At 39.0% G+C, this 25,040-nt stretch overlaps 1 long non-coding RNA gene across 1 annotated transcript; it reads right to left on the bottom strand.

Annotated features, from left to right (window-relative positions):
* Positions 1-3,819: 3,819 nt before the first annotated feature.
* LOC103663626 lies at positions 3,820-24,976 on the bottom strand. Its single transcript, XR_568827.2, has 3 exons — positions 24,857-24,976; positions 11,084-11,164; positions 3,820-4,586 (listed from the first exon to the last, which is right to left on the bottom strand). It is a non-coding gene; the product is annotated as an uncharacterized LOC103663626 (long non-coding RNA).
* Between the last annotated feature and the right edge of the window lie 64 nt (positions 24,977-25,040).

The following is a 25,040-nucleotide window of genomic DNA, read 5'->3' as shown; positions in this document are numbered from 1 at the left end:
TGGTCTTGCTCGGCCGGCGAGCCTGCTTCTCCCTCTGCCTACCTCTCTGCCTGCTTGTGCTCTCTCTCTGTCTCTGTTAAATAAATACATACATACTATACATACATACATAAAATCTTAAGAAAATAAGAATAGTGTTGGTATTTTTTATTTAATAAATGCAACAGGCTATAGATTTTTATTATGTGATGCATATACACATAGTGTGAATCAACCATGTTTGATTCAGCCATTTTTCCAGTGATGAACACCTGTGATGTCTCTACCGCACCTCCCTGCTTTCATAAACACCAAAGTGGTGAGTATCCTCATTTATGTCATTTTTCGAACTTCTGAAAATTTCTCTAGAATACATACCTAGGAGTACAATTGCCAGGTCTCAGATACTATGACTTGCACAGAGCACTGCCAATGTACTTCCTGGGAAGTCTGCACCAGTTTACACTTTCATTGGCTAGACATGAATCTCATTCCGCACATATTGGCAGACAGTTGTGACTTTATAACTTGTGCATGTTTAATGAATATAATGTATTCTGAGATTCTTTTATTTTCCATTCCTTTGATTACTGGTGTGTTTGACTAGTACATACACTTGTTAGCCATTCTGTAATTTTCCTATTCCCTTTCCCCATTCTTCTGATGTTTTCAAGACCAATTTGTAGGAGTTCCTTTTCTATTCCAGATACTACTTTCCTGTTGTTTTTTAGACATCGCCAGTATCCTAGTTCACAGTCTGTTTACTTTTGTTTATGATATCCTTTGTTTAAAAAAAATAAGTTTAACATAATCTATCATTTATGCTTCTTTGTTCTTAAGTCTTCTCCATATCTGAGTCAAAAAACTATTTTCCCACATTGACTTCTATTGGCTAGATATATTTACTATTAATATTTAGATTTTAATCCATCTAGTTCACCATTATATATGTCATGAATTTGGAATCAAACTCCACATTTTCTCTACAAGGCTCAAAAGTCTACATTTTTCTATTGATCTTCAATGCGATGTTTATTATATACCAAGTACCTATGCATCCATGCTTTCTATAGTGTTCTCTTAGCCTGTTTTTCTGTTCCTGTGTATCATTTTTTTTCATCAAGTTTGAAAGTTTTATAATGAAACACCTATCACCTCGATTCTTCCATTAACATTTTTCTATATTTGCTTCTATGTACTGTTACTTTTATAACTGAACATGTGTATCTACCTCAGTCTCTTAGAGCATCGACCCTCCAGCTCTGCCGAATTAGAGTCAGCAGGAAGGCTTGTCAGGCCGGACCCACAGGGCTTTTGATTGAAGCAGGTCTGTGCCCAAGAATTTCTATTTCTAGCCACATTCCCAGGTATGCTTGATACTTATGGTCTGGAGATAACACTGAGAGAGAATCATTGTCTTACAGGCTAAGTCTTGACTCTTTACTCCTGTTTTCAGAACTGGTTTAGGTATATGCAGACTTTTATTTTTTCTCGTGCATTTCAGAGGAATTTTATTGGCATCTAAGTCATTGGGAAAATGCACTGAATTTTGTCCTTCCTTCAATCCCTCTTTAACTCCAGAGGCTGCCCTTCATAGTTCCTCCATTTTCACAAGAGCCTCACACTAAATGTGATCTCATAGTCTCTGTCATGTAAATGCTGTTTGAACAGCAGGCATCTGTGAGTTTTAGTCACATTTCAGAGGAAATCCCAGGTTGAGATTATTACTGTCCATAGCCTCTCCTGACACCCACATAGCCACCTCTGCAGAGAAAGTCAACTTCTGCCTCCAGACACTCCTCCTCCTGCCTTCTTTTTCATTCATTGTCACTGTGGGTAAGACATAGGTCACCCATTCGCCCCTCCCAAGCTGTCTTGAATTCCAGATCTACCAAATAGCTAGGACTATTTGTGTGAACTTAGAACGTTCCTTAACATTTCTGTGCCTTATTTCCCAGTCTGAGGAATAGGGATAGTAATAGTGACTAGTAAATAAGTTGATGGTTGACAATAAACCCTCAAGTTATTTAAAAAAAGTTTAAGTATAAAAAAAAAACAAATTCCCTTTCATAATATATTTTTATAGCTAGTATCAGAGAGGGCGGGGTAATAAAACGGAGGAGATACAGAAATAGATATTTTGAGAGACCGATAGACAGGCAGACAGATACCAGGCCTTGTCTAAAAGACTTGAATCAAGAAAGATGTTCTCCTGTTGACCTTGAAGGGATAGTCATACTGTGTGAACCGCCTATGGAGAGAGGCAACCTCTAGGAGCTGAGGCTTCAGTTCTACAACTGCAAGGAACCGAATTCTGCTAACAACCTGAATGAGCTTGGAAGAGGCCCCCAAGCACCAGATAAGGATGCAGCCCAGGTGCATTGAGTGCAACCTGTGGGACCCCGAGCAGAGGTTCCAGCCAAGCCGTGCTTGGACTGCTGACCAACAGGAACTTTGGGATCATATACATGTGTAGTTTTAAACTGCTACGTTTGTAGTCACAGCAAGAGAAATCAAGTGCAACTAGCATATTCATTTTCTACTTTTCCTCCCCATGACTCCTCTGATTCTAACCAATAGAGCTGGACCTATCGAAGAGCCTAAAACATTGACCTTGGCTTTGTGCCTACAACATTTCCAAAGACCCTCTCCCAGACCCCACTCCACTTCCTTGGATCAGACCCTCTTGATTAATATTGGCCCCAGTGGGGGCGCCTGGGTGGCACAGTGGTTAAGCGTCTGCCTTCGGCTCAGGGCGTGATCCCGGCGTTCTGGGATCGAGCCCCACATCAGGCTCCTCCGCTATGAGCCTGCTTCTTCCTCTCCCACTCCCCCTGCTTGTGTTCTCCCTCTCGCCAGCTGTCTCTGTCTCTGTCAAATAAATAAATAAAATCTTAAAAAAAAAAAAAAGAAAGAAAGAAAAGAAAATACACAGAGATTTTCACTTAAAAAAAAAAAAATATTGGCCCCAGTGGTACTTGTTATATTTTGTGATAGGGAAAACACCCCATTCCCTGCCATCAAACCTGGAAACATCCAGAATGTCATCTGAAAAGGATGGGTGACGAGCAAGACCTCTGATATCATGCAAAGGATTTTATTCTAAGGACAATAGTAAGTGACATAAATGATTTGAACTTTAAAAAGATCACTGTGTTGTATGTAAAACGGGTGGGGTAGCAGTGGCTGGGCTTAGGGGAAAAAAAGCTTAGAATTAGCACACCATTAAAAGGTTCTTGCAAAACCCAGAATAGGGATGACATTGGCATCTGCCAAGGTACTGGAAAAGGATTTTCAGGAAGGGAATCTGTAGATAGGACAATAGGACATACTTAAGAAGCACCAGGGTAACAGGATGCAGACGGGGCGGGGGTGGGCTGAGGCAGATAGGGAGGAGGGATTAAAGGTTATTTACAGGTTCTGGCTGTAGTTGGAAGACAGGTGGTGATGCCACTAGTTGAAATCGGGGATAATAAATCCTGATGTGCACTTGCTTTGTTTGGACCATTTGGAAATGCCTACCTGGTATTCAGGGAAAAGTAACAGGAGAAAGAGAAAGATTCAGAAGCCTTCTGTTTAATGATAAAAAAATATTAACTAGTCAATAAATAAAGTCATGATGATAAGTGGATACAAGGAGATAGTCCTCATCATACCTTTTCTGAACTCTGAACTTGCCTATTCTTTGATATTTAAAACTTACACAACTTAAAACTTACGGTTTATAACTTAGAGTAACTATTTATTCTCATATTGTCAGGTGTATTATTTAGTCTCATTTCTGAAACTATTGGAAATTCCTTGATGGAAGCATCTCTGATGTCCACTCTGAGGTACTGGGTCTGCAGTAAGTACTCAACATCATATAAAGGACCATTTGTTTTCCCACAATGGACTTTTACACTTTATCCACACATGAAGAGAGTCAGGAAGAGAGAGAAGGAAAGACCGAGACAGTGGAGAAGTCAAGAGGTCAGACATAAATGGGAAGTTTGTGTAGGGTCAGTTAGGCCATTGTAAGGATCACTTGGGTTTTACTTGAGAGAGAGGGTATAAAAAGAAAATGATAAATGCCACGAAGAGAGGTCCAGGAGGAACACAGGATTTCACAGGAAGACCCATGCTGACTTGCAGCATAATCAGCTTTGAAAACAAAAGGTTTGTTATGTACATATTAAAGTACTCAGCAGTTGAGTTCAATAAATATTTGTGGATGATGAATAAATTATGCGTGTGCTGTTCAGATGGTGACATAGTTTCATACAAATAGCAACATTTCACATTAGCAACATTTCCAGGCATGAACATACATTCACTGAAAAACTGACATCAGCCAACTGTCAAAAGTGAATCCTAAATTGGCTGCTTGGCCCCATAGGAGGTTATAATGAAGCTGTTCATGGCTTGAAGAAAAAGTAGTTAAGATGTCTTCCGACTGGCAAATCCTGGATGGCACTTCTTTAATTGATTGAGGTATTATCAGCACCGTATGCTAGAGCATTAGCCAGCTCCTGCTGCCGACAGTCAGACTTGCCTACTCTTTGCCAAAAATCCCATCTGCTCTCCATCCTCAGTTTCTTCACAGCCCAACAGCACGTTCGTTATCTCTAGGAACAAAGGCAAAAACATTGCTACTTCAGTCATCCTAGTCATGGTTTAAAAATGAATTGGATTTAATGGGTTAAGTTTTTCAAGTATTCTTTATCGCTACATCAGGCAATCGCACAGATGTCAGGGTACAGAACATCAGCTTTTCTACCTCGGTATTTTTGAATACGTTCTTACTACTGGGTTAGGAAAATGGTACACAGCTGTACATAACCTTCCATTCCAAATATAATTATTGGTGCTATAGCTTTGTATATACTACTAATAAGCTAAGAATTTCTTTTATCAAGCATTTATTATATTATGAAAGATATTGGCAAAAACCAATTTATTGAAACTTTTAAGAAGGATTCTACTGGATTAGTACCTTAGAAAAAATCAAAGGTTTGCTTATTTGTATTTGATAGTCTGTGGGCATTTTTAATTTTGGTCAATAACAAAAAAAAAATCACTAAATTTTTCCATCACTCTGAAAATCCAGAAAAAAGAAACTTTCTATAACTGTAAGAAATAATCTGGTTATTATTTAATTACAGACAATTTCTATAAGCCTATTTTGTCTAGTTTGCATTAAACTCTGTTAAATATGAGAGAAACGGTACAAATTAAAATACCATTTTTTGAATTGTTGTCATTAGACAAAAATGGGATTACCAATGTCACCAAACCTTAGAAGGTTATTTTGGTGTCCATGGAAGTACTATATGTAAAAGCAAAAACTGGTAGCAACCCAAATAAGCAATAATATGAGAATAATTAATTAAATAAAGCAGGTACTTGGTCTACTGTATAATTTTTTTAATGATAACTAGAAATACAGGAAAACAAAATAGAAAAATGATTATGATAAATATAATGTTAAGTAGAAAAGGCAATTTAGGGGCGCCTGGGTGGTGCAGTCATTAAGCATCTGCCTTCGGCTCGGGGCGCGATCCTGGCATTCTGGGATTGAGCCCCGCATCAGGCTCCCCCACTGGGAGCCTGCTTCTTTCTCTCTCACTCCCGCTGCTTGTGTTCCCTCTCTTGCTGGCTGTCTCTCTCCGTGTCAAATAAATAAATTTTTAAAAATCTTAAAAAAAAAAAAATCTTAAAAAAAAAAAAGGCAATTTATAAAAATATATGTACCTTATGATCACCACTGCAGAAGCCTTATATAAAGATTGGAGTGGTAGCTTTATGGAATGTTTTTGCGCTATTATCAAAACTTGTAATTGTTATGTTGTCTGTCTAAATTTTAAGGGAAAAAAGTGATCTTGGGTCATTCTCAAATACAATAGCAAATATTTGGCCAACAGCAAACTGTAGATAAGTATTAAAGCAGGTATTTTAGCCCTAAATGGTGAGGTAGGAGAGCCCAACTGCATCCTTCCCCAAAGATCAACAATTAGACAGCTATCCATGACAGCTCTGGAGTCTACTTAAGAAATTTTAGCAACACACTGGAACAAAAGACCTAAGAATAACTGCATAAGATGAAGAGGAAGACAGCTTCATTTTTCTCACATCATCCCATCCTCCAAGTCAGCATTGCTCAGTGTCAAGAGGAAATTTCCTAGCTACGAAGAGTTCCTCTCACCAGCAAAGGAAGAGTGGGGTGAGCAACCAGCTTCCCCAGCCTTTTGGGGCACTGCATGAAGGTCCCACTTTGGTTTCATTCCACCTAGAAGGGCAAAGCTGAGCTATAAAGGTGGCTAGGAACAAGGAATAAAAGCAGGTGTTACCAGTAGCAGCCACACAGCAGGAATCATGGTGGTTCACTGCCTGCTCTGCAGACAAACTCAGCATATTTCGCCACTGAAGAAACTAACAGCTAGTATATTCACTGGGGACACGCTGCAGATTTTACTAGCTTTTGCCCCACAGATATTTGCTTTCTATACCAGCTGCCTGAGACCCTCCACTCCATGTATGCCTTACAGAACCTGGGAACCACAGTGGTAACCAGCTCAGGACACTGCAGCTTTGCTAGTGAAGGCACAAGCCTTGACACTGGCAGCTAACACCTACTACCATGCACCTCCTTGCTAGCCTCTCTAGCTTTGCACTTGCATGCTGCTGACCTGACATTTGTCACCAGTCTCCAATGCAGTGTACATGCCCAGGGGAAGACTGCAGATAAGAGAGAGCACATCAATAACCAGGGCACCAATGGTTGGTTGTGGGTGTGGATCAGGCCCTGACTTCAGTCGGTTAAGCATTTGCCTTTGGCTCAGGGCATGATTCCAGGGTCGTGGGATCAAGCCCCGCATCTTGTAGGACTCTCTGTTCAGCGGGGAGCCTGCTTCTCCTCCTCCCTGCTGTTTCCCCTGCTTGCACACTCTCTCTCTCTCTAATAAATAAATAAAATCTTAAAAAAAAAAAAAAAAGAAGAAGAGAAAGAGAGACCAGAAAAGCAAGAAAAAAAATAGGGGCACCTGGGTGGTTCAGTTGGTTAAAGCATCTGCTTTTGGCTCAGGCCACGATCCCACAGTCCTGGGATCAACCCAGCACTGAGCCCGAATCAGGCTCCCTGATCAGTGGAGGAGCCTGCCTCTTCCTTTCCCTCTTCCTCTCCCTCTTCCTCTCCCTCTACCATTCCCCCTTCCTCTGCTCTCTTCCTCATTCTCTGTCAAATAAATAAATAAAATCTTAAAAAAATAAAATAAAAAAGATCAGTGAAACCATGGGCTGCTTTTTTTTCCTAAAAAGTAAAGAAAACTGACAAACATTTAGCTAGACTAAGAAAAAAAGAAGACCCCAATAAATAAAATCAGAGATGAAAGGGGAGCTATTACAACTGATGCCAAAGGAATACAAAGGATCCTAAGATACTATACTGAACAGTCATACACTAGCAAATGATAACAGAAAAAAATAGATACATTTTTGGAAACATACAGCCTACCAAGACTGAATCAAGAAGTAGAACATCTGAACAGACCCATAACTAGCAAAGAGACTGAATCAGTAATCTAAAACCTTCCAGTATGTAAAGCTCAGACCAAGTGATTTCACTGAAAAATTCTACCAAACATTTAAAGAAGAACTAATACCAATCCTTCTCAATGTATTCCAAAAAATGGAAGAGAAGGCAACACTCTCATTTTGCAATGTCATCATTACCCTGATACCATAACTGGACAAGGATACAACATGACAAGATAGTTAATTACAGGCCAATATCCCTGATGAACATAGCTGCAAAAATTCTCAAAATATTAGCAAACTGAATTCAACAGAACATTGAAGGGATCCCATACCATGATCAAATGGGATTTATCCCTGGGATGTAAAAATGGTTCAACCTGTGCAAATCAAAAAATGATATACCACATCAGCAGAATAAAAAATGATTTTTTGGATATGACACTTAAAGGACAAGCAACAAAATAAAAAGTGGGACTACCTCAAATGAAAAAGCTTTTGCTCAGCAGAAGAAATAATCAACAAAATGAAAAGGCAACCTATGTAGTGGGAGAAAATATTTATAAATCATATATCTGAAAATATTTGTAAGCCATATATCCAAAATATATAGGGAATTCAAACAACTCAATAGCAAAAACAAGCAAAAACAAACGACACAATCTGATTAAAAAATGGGCCCAGGAACTGAACTGACATTTTCCCAAAGAAGAAATTCAAATGGCCAACAGGTACATAAAAAGTTACTTCACTTCAGTAATCATCCAGAAAACCACAATGAGATATTACCCCACACCTGTCAGAGTGGCTGTCATCAACAAGACAAGAGATTATTAATGCTGGCAAGGATGTGGAAGAAAGGGAACCTTGTACATTGTGGGGGGAATGTTAACTGGCGCAGCCACTGTGGAAAAGAGTATGGAGGTTCCTCAAAAAGTTAAAAATAGAACTACCCCATGATCTAACAATTCCACTGCTGGGTGTATACCCAAAAGAAATGAAATTAGGATCTTGAAAAGATGTTTGCATTCCCATATTTGTTGCAGCATTTTTCACAATAGCTAAGATATGGAAATAACCTAAATGTCTGTTAATGGATAAGGATGAAGATGTGAGATATATATGTTATTCAGTCATGAAAAAGAAGAAAACACTTCAATTTGTGACAATATGGGTGGACCTTGAGAGCATGGTGCTAAGTGAAATAAGTCAGATAAAGACAAATACTGTGTGACTTCATTTACATGTAGAATCTAAAAAACCCGAACACCTAGAAACAGAGTAGAGTGGTGGTTACCAGGGGCTGAGGGGGTGTGGGAAATGGGGAGATGTTGGTGAAAGGGTATAAACTTCCAGTTATCACATGAATAACTTGTGGGGATCTAATGTACAACGTGGTGATTATAGTTAATTACACTGTATTATACACTTGCAGGTTGCCAAGTTTTTTTTAATGTTAAATGCAAATTTATTTTTTGATAGTAAAAAATGTAATCCTTGAAAATCAGAATACTTAAAGGAAAAGAGCATAATAACTTCAGTTTTAAACATCTACATGAAACAACCATTGCAAAGTTTGACAAAAATACACACTCAGAACATATGATTAGGGATGCCTGGGTGGCTCATTCAGTTAAGCATCTGCCTTCGGCTCTGGTCATGATGGGGGGTGGTCCTGGGATCCAGTCCCCTATTGGGCTCCTTGCACAGTGGGGAGCCTGCTTCTCCCTCTCCCTCGGCCTGCAGCTCCCCCTGCTTGTGTTCTCTCTCTCTCTCTCTCTCTCTTTCTGACAAATAAATAAAATCTTAAAAAAAAAAAAAAGAACATATAGATTACCTAAAAAAACGAAAACAGAAAAATGAAAGCAGGCAGTGCATATAATTGGAAACCAAGTATGATATTTAAGGTAGCTCTTTTGAAAAGGATTAAAATATTTCTATAAATATGCTTTTGAATTTAATGTGTAAGAATCTAATTTGCCATACTAAATGGTTTTTCTTAACCTTCTCCAATATTATTTATATTTTTAGTTTATCTGTAAGGTAATCAATATATTCCATTTTGGAATTCAGCTTGATCCTCTTGAATGTTTGTATAAACACCCTCTGTGAAACATAAGGTGACCTTTGGTTTATTGTTATCTAATTATAAGCCTGAGGGGGTTCTGCCATATGTCATTGAAGTTGTTTTTCCCTAGATTTTTCACTAGATCACAGGTCCTCTCTGACCTGATTGTTTGTAGTAAAGATCCCTGAGGCAGTTTCTGAACTACAAAAAAAAAAAAAAAGTACTGAATTTGGTTTAATTGTGTTTCATAAGATCCTTGAACACAGCTAAATACTAACCTGATTCTAAGAAGTCTCAGGTTGGATACCCATGTATTGAATTAAAATGTGGCCCTGTTCCATCTCTGGCACGGTGATCAGCATGTGTGCGTGATGGATATAACCTTCACAAGCATCTAGAGTACACGGAGTCAGTTTTCATTTTTATTTTTATGTTCTCAATTTAATAATCCAATAATGAGAGAGACAGCGACTACTACTTACTGGTGTATCGTTGGTAAAACATTTTCCAAGCGTTCCTTACTGTCATTCAATTTGGTAGATGATTTTTCAAATGTAACAAATATCTTCTTAGCAAAATATTTTAAACAAATTTACTGAACTAATAAATGGTGAGTCTCTTAAGATCAAGACTTATTCATTTTTTTGTTTCCTGTTGGCAGGATAGCAAAAGATCTAAAAGCTGAATTATAACAAAAACCAGTCCCAACCCACCTCTGAGAAGGACAAGCAACATGGGACTGCTCTAAAGCAGCATACCAAAGGTTTTGAAAACTGCACTCACATTGGAACCATGTATGTATGTATGTAAATACATTTTTTGCAGTGTTCTAATAGGATCCAAGCTCTCACAACTCACAATACAAGATTCAAAATATCTAGGATACAACCCAAAATTACTTGATGTGATGGGTTAAATACTGATGTTCCCCCCTCAATTCATATGTTGAAATCCTAACTCCCAAGGTGGTGGTATCCGAAATGGGGCCTTCAGGATGTAAAGCTCCTATAAAAGAGGCTAGAGAAAGCTTCCTTGTCCCCTGATTGTCGTGTGAGGTTGTAGAGAGGAGACGGTCTATGAAACAAGAAGCAGGCCCTCACCAGACCTCACATCTGCAACTGGATCAATTCTTTTCCTATTATCAAGTAGTGACTCTTTCCTTTGTTACCTGATTCTGGTAATCATTGAGTTTTTTATTCCAAACGTTGTATTTTCAGTTCCAAAATGTCTATCTAGTTCTATGTTTTGGTTTCTGTTTCTCTGCTAAGTACTATCTTTACATTCATTTCAAGAGTTCTAACCTTTAACTCATAGCATATAGTTATAACAGCTGGTAAAAACTTTGCTAATTTCAATACATATGTCATCTCAGGGTTGACATCTATTGATTATCTTTTCCCTTTAAGAATTGAGGACATTTATCTGGTTCTTTATACATCAAGTGTCTGAGTCCGTTCAGGCTGCTATAACAAAAATACCATAGACTGGTATTTAAACTTTAAACAACAGAAATTTATTTCTCACAGTTCTGGAGCTGGAAATCCAAGATCATGATACTAGCCAATTCCATTTCTGGTGAGGACTGTCTTCCTTGCTTGTAGATGGCTGCAAGTTAAACCCAAAGGAAGAGAAAGGAAATCAGAACATCAGGACCATTAATTAAATAGAAAACAGGTGTGCCTGGGTGGCTCAGTTGGTTAAGCATTCAGGCGTTATCTCAGGGCTGAGTTCAAGCATTGAGCTCCACCTGGGCATGGAGCCTACTTCAAACAAACAAAACCAAATACATTTTTTTTTTTTAAGATTTCATTTATTTGAGAGAGGCAGAGGGAGAAACAGACTCCCCGCTGAGCAGGAAGCCCGACATGAGGCTTGATCCCAGGACCCCAGGATCATGACCTGAGCCGAAGGCAGACGCTTAACTGTCGGAGGCAACCAGGCACCCCACAAAATACATTATGATAAACTAATAACATTGATAACATCCTTCTGAGATTGATTATGGAAGCAAAGGTATATTAGAAAGGAGAAAGGGAACATGCATTATGAATCTTTCAAGTATTAAAAAGATCATCAAGGGATATTAAGAACTTTATGCCACTAAATTTGCAAAGTTTGAGACAACGTTTAAATTCCCACAAAACACACACACACACGCACACCACGCACATGCACACACACATATTAGCAATACTAGCCCAAGAAGAAATAAAAAATCTGAATATTTATATAACTTTTACATTGTTAATTAAATGTGTACTTAAAAATTAAAAAAAAAAAAAAAAAACCTTCTTTCCTTCCAGCCAAATAAAATAAACCCCACCTCAAGTGGCTTTCTTAGTAAATTCTAAAAGTTTGTAGAGAAGGGGTGCCTGGGTGACTCAGTTGGTTAAACTTCCAACTCTTGATCTCAGCTCAGGTCTCCATCTCATGGTCATGAGGTCAAACCCTGTGCTGGACTCCATGCTCAGCGTGGAGCCTACTTTAAAAATAAATAGGGGCACCTGGGTGGCACAGCCGTTAGGCGTCTGCCTTTGGCTCAGGGCGTGATCCCGGCGTTCTGGGATCGAGCCCCACATCAGGCTCCTCCACTATGAGCCTGCTTCTTCCTCTCCCACTCCCGCTGCTTATGGAAGTTCCCTCTCTCTCTGGCTGTCTCTATCTCTGTCAAATAAATAAATAAAATCTTTAAAAAATAAAAATAAGTAAATAAGTAAAAGTTTATAGAGAGGAAAAACTGGTCACTGATGTTTTAAGTATTTGGTAACAGACTAATCATTAGCATGCTGGATGCTAGAAGATAAATGAGCAATGATTCCAAAAATCACTTCGAATAATTTTTTTATCCCCATCCAGGTAATTAATCAATCTGCCAATTAAGCAAAATGTATTTTGGATGTATAAGGACTCAAGAATTTTAGTGACACAAATCTTTTTAGGATGTTACTTAGGGATGTACTCTAGCAAAACAAGGGTGAAAACAAAGAAAGAAGAGGATTCAGGAAAGACTGTACCCAATCCAGGGGACTGGCACAGTAGCATTTTGTAAAAATATGTGTATCTTTATACAAAGAAACCTAAATGTATATAAACCAAAATGTCAATGTTTTTTGAATGGTCAGATATTAGATGAATTATTTTATTTTTGTTTCTGTGTATTTTTATTTATTTTTTTAAGATTTAATTTTTAAGTAATCTCTACATCCAACCAAAAAAGTAATTTTTAAGTAATCTCTCTTAAATTTACAGCCCCGAGATCAAGAGTTGCATGCTCTATGGACTGAGCCAGCCAAGCGCCCCCCTCTGTACATTTTTAAAATACTGAATATGTATTGTTTTTCTAATTGGAATTTATAAATGTTACTTTTAGAGAAAAAAGGATCACTGCTCTTGGGGCACCTGGGTGCCTCAGTCAGTTAAGCGTCTGCCTTCCGCTCAGGTCATGATCCCAGGGTCCTGGGATCAAGCCTGGCAGCTGGCTCCTCCGTTGGGGGGAGCCTGCTTCTCTCCCTCCCTCTGCCTCCCATTCGTGCTTGCTTTCTCTCAAATAAATAAATAAAATCTTTAAAAAAATAAAAAGCTTATGGGGATGTAATGTGTAGCATGGTGACAATAGTCAACAATACCGTGTTGCATATTTGAATGTTGCTAAGAGAGGTCTTAAGAGTTCTCATCATAAGAAAAAAATTGTTACTATGTATGGTGATTGGTGTTAACTTACTGTGATTATCGTTTCACAATATATACAAATATTGAATCATTATGCTATACACATGAAAATAATATAACATTATGTGTCAATTATATCTCAACAAAAAGACATCAGTAAACCAAATCTAATTCAACAAATACAGAAGAGTAAATTAAAGAAAATGTGGTCTTTTCTTTCTTTTCTTTTTTTTTTTAAGATTTATTTAGGGGTATCTGGGTGGCTCACTTGTTAAGCATCTGCCTTCGGCTCAAGTCATTATCCCAGGGTCCTGGGATGGAGCCCCACATCGGGCTCCTTGCTCAGTGGGGAGCCTGCTTCTCCCTCTCCCACTCCCCTTGCTTGTGCGTGCTCTCGCTCTCTGATAAGTGAATAAATCAATCTTTATTAATAAATGTGGCCTTTATTACATACTGAGACTTTAAGAACTTTTTTTACCTTTATTTTTTAATTTTTTTTTGAAGATTTTATTTATTTGAGAGAGAGAGAGAGAGTGAGCACACAGGGGGAGGGGCAGAGGGAGAGAGAGAAGCAGACTCCCTGCTGAGCAGGGAGCCCCCACTATTTTTTTCACTACTGTGTCCTCAGCCTCTAGAATAGGTGTGACATTAAGTCAGTGCTCAACAAATGTTTTTTTTTTTTTTTAAGATTTTATTTATTTATTCAACAGAGATAGAGATAGCCAGCGAGAGAGGGAACACAAGCAGGGGGTGTGGGAGAGGAAGAAGCAGGCTTCCCAGCAGAGCAGGGAGCCCGATGCGGGGCTTGATCCCAGAACTCTGGGATCACGCCCTGAGCCGAAGGCAGACGCTTAACCCAAGCGCCCCTCAACAAATGTTTTTTAAGTAAATCTCTCTGTGCTTTAGTTTCTTTATTTGTAAGTTATGGAAAATTTCGTCTGTAATGCAAGACATTTTTAGAGCTTAGTCATGTGGCTGCTACCTCCTTAGGAGCCTCACAGTAATGACAGTTACTTATCATGAAATTATTCCCAGAGGTGAATAAATGTCCTTTTCAAAGTGTACTGGCAGAGACTTCCGGCCATGGCGGGGTGAAGAGCTTGGCAAATGCTCTTTCCCACAAACAACTAAACAAAATTGTCAGAACCAGCCATTTCAAGGTTCTGGGAAATTGACTAAAGGCAAACAAAATGAGAAGTGCTTATTAATGCGCTGAATTTTAAGAGCAGTGTGAGTCTGTGGGGATCTTGCCTGGGGCTGTTCCTATTCCCATCCTACCCCTTGCTCCAATGGCAATGGTGTTCTACCAGGATGGAGCTGGCTGTGGAGCTGGCTGTGGAAAGCTACAACTTACTGACAGATAGAGGAACTGATTTGTACCAAAGAGCAGAAAGTACCACCCAGTAATGTGGTCAGCAAAAGTGGCACATATGCTAAGACATGCACAGGCGGAGCCCACCATCTTAGGCTAGGGTTCTAGTTGGGGGAGTGGCTAGCAAGAAATATAATGGGGACACATCCTGGCACTGAGAGAGCCATAGAGTGGCTACACAAACTCTTCACACATCTCTGGCTGTCTGATGGGCTGCGAGCAGGTGCAGGACAGACCTGAGAGGGACTGGGAAGAAGTAAAAGCTGAACAAGACTCAATAAATTCCTGAATTTTGAATGTATTCCTAAACCCACAAATCCATTGGCAGGGGTTGGGAATCTTCCTGGTTTGAAGTCAGTGCCTCACTATTGGGCAATACACACAGAGGGGCACACTTAGGGAACAAGTCAAAAAGTAAGAATTGAAAACAAACAAAAAAATAGAAACAAAAAAGTGAGCAGGGACATTAATGGCCACAAAACATAGGAGAGACATTTTTATTGTCTCTTGGCTAGAAATTCACCCTTGATATTGTCAGCTCTGTGAAAAAGAATGCTATTGAAATGATTGCTTAAATATTATTTAAATTGAGCCTTTAAAACATTTTTTCTTTGCCAGATGGCACAATGCTAAACTACTTTAGTAGAGAGCAATGAATAATCACTGCAACAGGAGAGGATTTCCCTTGTTAATTTCCCTTGCTGATCCTCGTGCCTATGTGCGCAGCTCCTGAAGAGAATACATGGTGTCCCCAGAGTCCAGCTCCTACAGTGTACGTGGTTGTCCACTACCACGCTTCTGCAGCATGGATAGCTTCTCTGCTACTAGGGTACCGCAAAGCATGTTATGTCAGCATATAAAAGCCTTGAATATTAGCACTATCAACCAACCTGACCTAAGTGACACTTACAGAACACTCCATATGACTGCAACAGAATACACATTTTTTTTTCAAGTGCGCATAGAACAATTTCCAGGACAGAACATATGTTAGGCTGTAAAATGTGTCTCAATAAATTTAAAAGAATTGAAATCATTCGTGGTACGTTTTCCAACCACAATAATTAAATTATAAATCTGTAACAAAAAGAAATTTATAGTATTGTGCTTCTGGTGAGACATTTAGTTCTGAATAGCTTTTCTGAACACTCTAAAAAGAGTATACCCTACAGTGCTTAGAGGAAAATATATAGCACTGAATGGTTATATTAGTAAACAAAAAGTCTCAAATCAATATTGTAAGCTTCTGCTTTAAGAAACCAGAAAATAAGAGCAGATCAATTGCAAGCAGGCAGAAGTGAGAAAATGATAAAATCAGAATGGAAATCTATAAAACAAAAACCAGAAACAAATTAGAGAAAATCAATAAAACAAAAAGATGCTTCTTTGAAAAGATCAACAAACTTGATAAACCTTTAGCCAGACCGACAAGGAAAATGAGAAAGTATAAATTACCAATATCAGGATTGAAAGAGGGAACATTAGTACTGACCTTTCAGAAATTGAAAGAATGAGGATTATTTGAATACCTTTTGATAAACTAAACAAATGATAAAACTTAGATGAAATGGATAATTCCTAAAAAGACAAAAACTAATGTAACTATTTTAAGAGGTAGCAAATTCAAATAGACCTATAAGAAATAAAAATTTAGCTACTTAATGAAAAATATTCCCATAAAGAAAAGCCTGAACTAATGTAACATTGTATGTTTACTATTCTTCAATAGAAAGAAAGAAAGAAAAAGAAAGAAAGAAAGAAAGAAAGAAAGAAAGAAAAAAGAGAAAGAAAGGAAAAGAAGGAAAGAAAGAAAAGAGAAAGAAAGAAAGAAAGAAAGAAAGAAAGAAAGAAAGAAAGAAAAGAAAAAGAAAGAAAGAAAGAGAAAAAAAGATCCCAGGGGCAGATGGCTTCACAGGTGAATTCTAATTAAAGAAGAAATCATGTCATTCCTACAGAGCTCCTTCACAAAACAGAGAAAGAAGGAACACTTCCCAATTCATGCAACATCACAGCCAGCCAGATAAATACATTGTGAAAAAAGAAAACCAAAACTCATATCCCTCATTAAAAAAAAATCCTTAATAAAATATTAGCAAGTCAAATCTAGCAACGTACAAAAAGGGTTACATAACATGACCAGTGAAATTTATCCTAGAAATACCATGATCATCTCAGTAGATGGAGAAACAAGCATTTAAAAAATCCAGGAGCCATTCATAATGAAAACTCTGAACAATCTAGTAATGTAATGGAACTTTCCTTGCCTAATAAGAGTCTCTTAAAAAAACCTAGTCAACCTCATAATTAATGGTAAATGACCGCTTCTTCCAAGGATCAGGAATAAGACAAGGATGCCTGTTCTCATGAGTTCTACTCGACATTGCACTGGAGGCTCTAGTCAGGGCATTAAGAAAAGAAAAAATAAAGGCATACATCTTAGAAGGAAAAAAAATAAAATTGCTCTTATTGAAAGATGACATGATCTTGCATATAGAAAATTGAGAGTAATCAACAACAAAAAAAAACCTATTAGAAATAGTTTAGCATGGGGCGCCTGGGTGGCACAGTCGTTAAGCGTCTGCCTTTGGCTCAGGGAGTGACCCCAGCGTTCTGAGATCAAGCCCCACATCAGGCTCCTCCGCTAGGAGCCTGCTTCTTCCTCTCCCACTCGCCCTGCTTGTGTTCCCTCTCTTGCTGGCTGTCTCTCTCTGTCAAATAAATAAATAAAATCTTTTTTTTTTAAAGAAAGAAATAGTTTAGCAAGGTATCAAGATACAAGAAGAACATATAAAAATAATTTTATATACCAGCAAAGAACAGTCCAAAAATGAAATTAAGAAACCCATCCTATTTCCAATAACACCAAAAAGAATAAAATACTTCGAAATACATTTTAAAAGAAGTACAAAAACACTACAAAACACTGCTGAGAGAAAGTGGTGAGGATCTAATTAAATGGAGAGAAATTCTAGATGCATGGAATGGAAATATCAGGATTGTTAAAATGACAATTCCTCCAAAACTGACCTATAGAGTCTGTACAATCCTTATCACAGTCCCACCAGATATTTGTTTTGTTTTTTGTTTTTGTAGAAATGTATAAGGGGATCCTAAAGTTTAGAAGGAAGTGAAAAGGACCTAGAATAGTTAAAGACTCTTAGGAAAGAAGAAGAAATTTGGATGGCTCACATTACTCAATTTCAAAACTTATTATGAATATAGTAATTAAGACCGTGTGGTATATAGATGAGTAGAACAGAATGTATAGTCCAGAAATAAACTTATGGTCAATTGAATTCTGACAAAGGTGCTCAGATAATGCAATGGGGAATGTATAGTCCTTTCATCAAATGGTGCTAAAACAAATTGATATCATATGAAGAAGAAGAAAGAGAAGGAGGAGGAGGAGGGGGAGAAGCAAAGGAGGAACAGCGATGAGAACAATGACTCTTACCTAACACAACACAAAATTTAACTAAGGATGGATCAGAGACCTAAATGGAAGAAATAAAACTAAAAATTTCTAGGAAAAAAAAATACAGGAGAAAATCTTTGTGGGGTGCCAGCTGGCTTAGTTGGTAGAGCATGAGACTTTTGATCTTGGGGTCGTGAGTTCAAGCCCCATGTTGGGTGCAGAGCCTATTTTTAAAAGAAGAAGAAGGAGGAGGAGGAGGAGGAGGGGGAGGAGGAGGAGGAGGGGGGGAAGAAGAAGAAGGAGAAGAAGAAGAAGAAAATCTTTGTGACCTTGGGTTAGGCAAAGATTTCTTAAATGTGACAATAAAAACAAAAAATAAAAGAAAACATTGATAATTTGGATTTCATTAAAATAAAGAACTTTTATTCTTTAAAAGACACTATTAAGGGGTGCCTAGGTGGTTCATTCAGTTATGCCTCTGCCTTTGGCTCAGGTCATGATCCCAAAATCCTGAGATTGAGCTCTGCTTTGGGCTCCCTGTTCAGTGGGGAGCCTGCTTCTCCTTCTCCCTCTGTCTCTCCCCCTGCTTGTGCTTTCTCACTGCTCTCTGTGAAATAAATAAATAAAATCTTTAGGAGAAAAAAGACACTATTAAAAAATGAAAACACATGTCATAGATGAAGAAGAAATATTTGCGAGTCATGTCTGATAACAGATTTGTATCCAGAATCATAAAGAACTCCTTCAACTCTTTGAAGAGACAAATGACCTCATTAAAAAATGATGAAAGATTTGAATATTTGAATAGATGTATCATCAGAGAAGATATGTGAATGGCTAGTTAGCTCATCGTAAATTGTTCAACATTATTAGTGTATTAGAGCAATCAAAATTAAAACCATGATGAGATACCAGCACATACACACTAGAATGGCTATAATCAAAAAGGTTGATAATACTAAGTGTTGATAAAGATGTGGAGCATTTGTAACTCTCATATTGCTGATGGGAATGTAAAATGGTACAGCTTCTTTGAAAACCAGTTTGCCAGTTTCTTGAAAAGTTAAACAAACTTAACATATGATCCAGCTATTCTACTCCTAGATATTTACCCAAAAGAAATGAGGTTTCTACATGAATGTTCATAGTAGCATTATTCATAATAGTCCCAAATTGGAAACAACCCAAATGTCCACCAACTGTTGAGCAAATCAACAAAATGTTGAATATTCATACAACACTCTGTGATTTGGCACTAAAAAGGAATACCGATACGCTCCAATATGCATGAACCTCAAAAACATTAGGCTTGGTGATAGAAGTTAGATACTCACGATTATGTATCATATGACTACATTTATATATAATTTCCAACAAAGCCAAATGTACAGAAACAGAGAGCAGATCAGTGATTGTCAAAAACTGGGGATCACTGGAGTTGATTTACCTTATTGGCAACACTCTTTAAAAAATATTTAAGATAGCAGCGCCTGGGTGGCACAGCGGTTAAGCGTCTGCCTTCAGCTCAGGGCGTGATCCCGGCATTATGGGATCGAGCCCCACGTCAGGCTCCTCCGCTGTGAGCCTGCTTCTTCCTCTCCCACTCCCCCTGCTTGTGTTCCCTCTCTCGCTGGCTGTCTCTATCTCTTTCAAATAAATAAATAAAATCTTTTAAAAAAATATTTAAGATAGAGAGAGAGGGAAACAGGGCACGTGTGTGCACACGCAGTGGGTGTGACAGCAGGCTGGGGAGTCAAGAAGACTCCCTGCTCAGTGGGAGCTGGAGGTAGGCTGGGTTCCAGCACCCTGAGATCATGACCTGAGCTGAAACCAAGTCAGACACTTAACTGACTGAGCCACCAGGCACCCCTTGGCAACACTCTTCAGATGGTCTATGAATGTCTCCTGCCAAAGTTCCCAGAACTGCTCTGGTCAGTTCCTTTCCTAAGATTTCCATGTGCAGTTCTTCCCAAAATTCTATTAAATATCTTGGTTGTCTTCGTACATATGTTCTGATTTCTTAGAGTAGCCAAAGCCTGCTGTAAATCCTAGTCATACTTCTTCCAAAGATTTGGTTGTGCAATTATTTCTTCTACTTCATGAGATAACCTCGCCATCATTGCCTATACTTTCCCTTCCGTTTAAGCTATCTGGAGTAACTTTTTAGTAATTAAAAAAAAATTATGCCAAATGATAAGTTTTCAGAATCAGCCCACTAGAGACATCATGAATGAACTGAGAGTTCTGGATTCTGAAAGAAGAGGGTGATGTGGTTAAGCACAGGAAAAACTCAGAGTTTCTGCTTCATTTCTGGAAGAGTCCTATTTCAAAACACTCTGCACACGAACACACATATACACACACATAGTGCATTCACGCATGCAAAGCTCTCACTCCGCTTCTGATTCTTTCTGGTCATTAAGCTTCCTCCCAGTGCTTTCTTGCTGTATTCAGTCTACAATCAGCACTCCTCCTTCAAAGACAGGACTACTCAAAGATCTTTCCTAAATTGATGTTACTTCTAAATTATTCTCTGTCAAAAATTCCTTTAAAATTCTGTAGAGTAGATTCATTGCAGATCTCATTTGTTCAAAAAGCAAAACAAGACCAAAGGCACCACAGCCTCTTGTAAGTACGATCCACACTCTCTACGTAGCTTCACAGATCAAACATTTTCTTCCTGTGGCTGGACTCCTAAAACTGCTCCCTCCAGAGTCCAATTCCAGGTTCTAGATCTAAGAATTGTGTACAGTTTTAATGTATATCTTTCTTTTTTGTTGTCGTTAATTTGTTTACTGGAGTTTAACTTTCTTATTTTTGGTTTCTGTTTTGCTGTTATGGTCCCGAACCTAATTGTGAGGAACGTTCTCTGAACCTAACGTTTGTCACTGGTTATCTTACTGTTTTAGAAGGTGTTGGTAGGCAGATGAAACCAAGAGGCCTAAGTGATGAAGAAATATCTGCAAATGGGGGCCATGAAAACGATTACAGAGGTTGGAGACAGAACATGGTATAAAGGCTGGAATCCTAAAGCCTATCTGAAAATGCTTCCAGTGCAGAGCAGTTTGGCATTGAACAAAATGGCAGGGCTAGGACAGGCCCAGGGTTAGGAAGTTTTGCTGGAAGATTCACAGAGGAATCAAGAGAAGTGATGCTGTGCACTTTGCTTCTCTAAACTGGTTCATATAGCTTTTGTCTCAATAGTCACATTATATCTACCAATGGGCACATTTTGTCCCTGATTTTGTCATCTCTACAGAATGTGATACTTTTCAGCATTCTTTCCTCCCCACGCCTCACTTTTTCCTTATTAGGGTTTTTTCCTCCCTTAACTTGTGACTAGCCCACCCCTGGATTTCCTCCTGCCTTGATTTGGTTTTGGTTGTTTGTTGTTTTTATCCCTTTAATGTTACCCACTGCGCTTCCTCTACACATGTGCCTGGCATAACTGTATCTACTTTCAAGCTTAAATTACATACTGTACCTTAGTTCTAGATATTTTCTCTCAACTTTATTTCAGAAACTTGTCCATAATGGACCTCAATATGTTTTTGCTCATTCCTCACAAAGCTGCCTTTCCTTCCTATTTTTGGTCCTAAATTATGGCACTATTACACAATCCCCCAGGCTAGAAACAAATTCCTCCCTCTGCCTTACCATCAACAGATTAGTAAATGTACTAAGTACTGCTTTTATGACCTTCTAAACCAGGGGTTCTGAAAGTGGGGTTCTTAGATTACCAGTAGCAGCAGCACTTGGGAACTTGTTAGAAACTTAAATTTTCAGGCCCCACTCCAGACCTACTTGGGATGAAGCCAGCAGTCTGTTTTAACATTCCCTCTAGGTGACTTTGATGTATACTGAAGTCTGAGGACTGCTATTCTAAACTTTTGACTGTTAAGTCTAGGTATCCCTGGTTGGGCTTCAGGAAGACCAAAAAAACACCTGTAATTGTGTCTAAAACTGAATGTATGTCCATTTATATTTTTCCAAGTGGGTAGCCTTTATTCATTTTATTTTCAAATGGGTCAGTCCTTCCCAAAATTGGGACTACTTGCTTTCTGTCATTACCACCACTTACCCTTTGATCCAGTTCTTTTGCCTCTAGTCTCCACCCTTTTCCTTTTTTTTTTTTTTTTTTTTTTTTAGATTTTATTTATTTGACACAGAGAGAGAGACAGCCGGCGGCGAGAGAGGGAACACAAGCAGGGGGAGTGGGAGAGGAAGAAGCAGGCTCCCAGCAGAGGAGCCTGATGCGGGGCTCAATCCCAGAATGCCAGGATCATGCCCTGAGCCGAAGACAGAGGCTTAACGACTGAGCCACCCAGGCGCCCCTCCTTTTTTTTTTTATTCTTTAAGATTTTTTATTTATTTATTTGAGAGAGACAGCGAGAGCACTAGCGGGGTGGGGGGCAGTGGCAGAAGGAGAGGGACAAGCAGATTCCCTGCTGAGCAGGGAGCCTGACGTGGGGCTCCATCCCAGGACCCTGGGATCATGACCTGAGCTGCAGGCAGATGCTCAACTGATTGAGCAAACCCAGGCTCCCCTAGTCTCCACCCTTTTCAATGCATCTTCATGTTGCAGTGACAATGATCATTCTAAAACATGAACCTCATCTGGTCATTCTCCTGATCAAAGGTCTTCAATGGTTCTCAACTGTGTATAAAGTGTATAATAAAGTAACCTCTTACCACAACCAACAGCACCTTTCATCAAAGCTTATTCTTTTCCATGCATCTCTAGCCATCCTTTGGTCTAGCAGGAATAAATTTTGAATATTCTGAACCTCACCTGGGCTGCCATACCTCTCTGCATTTGTATATTCTGCATACTCTGTCTGGAATGCCCTTCAATGCCTTCCCCCCACCGTCCCCCAGCCTGGCTAATTCCTGTTTCTTTAAGATTCAGCACAAACAACATCCCTTCTAGGAAGTCTTCCATTAGGACTAAGTTTAAGTTGCCCTCCTATATACACCCAATTTTGTTTGTGTTTATGCCTCTGGTAGTAGTTCTCAAACTTCCCTTAGGACCCCTTTACACTCTTAGAAATTATTGAGGATCCTGAGAGATTTATGGGATTTCTATCCATATTTACCACATTAGAAATAAATCCAAGAAACTTAGTATTTTATAACCTATTATATATTAATGTAAATGATGTATTTTTATGATAAAATATTTTCCAAAAAAGAATTTGAAAAGAGTGGCATTGTTTTACATTTTTTAAACCTCTTTAATGTCTGGCTTAATAGAAGACGGCTGGATTCTCATATCTGTGCATTCAATCTGTTGTGATATATTTTGGTTGAAACATTTGAAGAAAATCTGGTCTCACACAGATAAGGAGTGGGAAAAGGGAAAACTATTTTCATAGCCTTTCTAGATAATTCTAGATATTCTTCTTTGATACCGCACCGAACTTGACATATGGTAGTTTCTTAGAGTGCAGTTGCAATGTGGACTGGATCTGAAACTGTATCATTTAACTTTTTGTATTCGGCTACATCAAAATCCATGAGTCTCTCTACCACTTGGATGACTCACTTTGATTTTGTAATAGCATGCATTGGCTATTTTGAAAATAGTTGTTGGTTGAGTTGTAGAGCTCTTTCAAATGTTCACATAGTTCATTATATAATGTCAAAAAATACATGTGTTAATATCACTGGTATTTTTTAGTGGAAAAGTACTGTAAAGCTGTAGCTTAAGGGGGTGTATACAAGTTTTACAAAATTTGTATTTTTGTGTGAATACTCAATCACACAAGTGCTTTTTCTGGAGACAACCTTACTTGGACATGCAATGTAAGTATTTACCATTTCTCCCCACACATTAACAAGATGTATATGCTAGGGTGAACATTTAATGACATTAATTTTTACCCCTTTGTCAAGGACATTCTTAGTTTATTGAAACAATCTTACATTTTGTATGCTGTGATTGCAAGGAGGTGAAGAATACAAAATACCACTATGAGTGCAGTTTGGCACCACCGCCTTGATTCCTCCGAAGGTGCAGCAGTTTAATCTAGTATTGCTTTTACACCATGAGTGCAAATGCCAACAAAGTGAAGAAGGTCAACAAAGTCTTAGCATTACACTGAAAATTGTTTTGGCCTTGCAGACCCACCCAAAGGGCCTCCAGGACCCACCCTCAGCAGGGTTCTGGTGATGGCATTTTGGGAGCAGCCGTCCAGTAGCACATACTTAGTTGTCCCTCATTAGGTTGCAAGTTCTATGTGGACCGTCTGTAACTTTTTTTTTTTTTTAAGATTTCAATTATTTATTTGACACACACACACACACACACAGACACACAGAGCACAAGCAGGGGGAGCGGGAGTGGGAGAAGTAGGCTCCCCACCGAGCTGGGAGTCCATTCGGGGCTCGATCCCAGGACCGAGCCAAAAGCAGCCGCCTAACCGACCAAGCCACCCAGGCGCCCCTGTAACTTTTATGTGCCCTTGTCTAACAGTGTCTGGAACGTAAGGCTCAATAAATATTAGTATCTGCGGAAGTGATCCATTCAATGACAAGTTATAGACAACGATCGCAGAGCCTTCATCTTACTCCTTTCTTAATTCAATCAGAACTTAACGTTTGTTTTCTAAATTTCCTTTTTTTTTTTTTTTTTTTTTTTTTTTAGGACGCCTGCCAATGTTTTCAATAGTTGGGGCGGGGGAGCGGCCTACACGTGATCACGACGCGCTATAGTTCGGTCAAGCATTAATCTGTGATGCCGGAGAGCCATTCCTCCTTCCCAACCCCGCACCAGCAGGCCAGGCCTCTTGGTTCCCCAGTTCTACGCAGATTTAAGAACGGAAAGAGCTAGGTCTCTTACGTTTTGAGGAGAACAGAAATTTGATTCAGTTGAAGCGGGGGAAAAAATCGATAAAAATCCTGACGGGGAGAAGTCTGACTGGAGCTACGGCTCCGAGACCCGGGAGTCCTAGGCTACAGCCTCCGCCTACTCGCCGGGTTGCCGAGGCGACGCTTCCGGCAGGCGCGCGCAGCCCTGGGAGCAG

The sequence above is a fragment of the Ursus maritimus genome, unplaced genomic scaffold (genome assembly GCF_017311325.1).
Source record: "Ursus maritimus isolate PB19 unplaced genomic scaffold, ASM1731132v1 scaffold_5, whole genome shotgun sequence".
Taxonomy (NCBI): Eukaryota; Metazoa; Chordata; class Mammalia; order Carnivora; family Ursidae; genus Ursus; species Ursus maritimus.
This window is presented reverse-complemented; position numbering and strand designations above follow the sequence as displayed.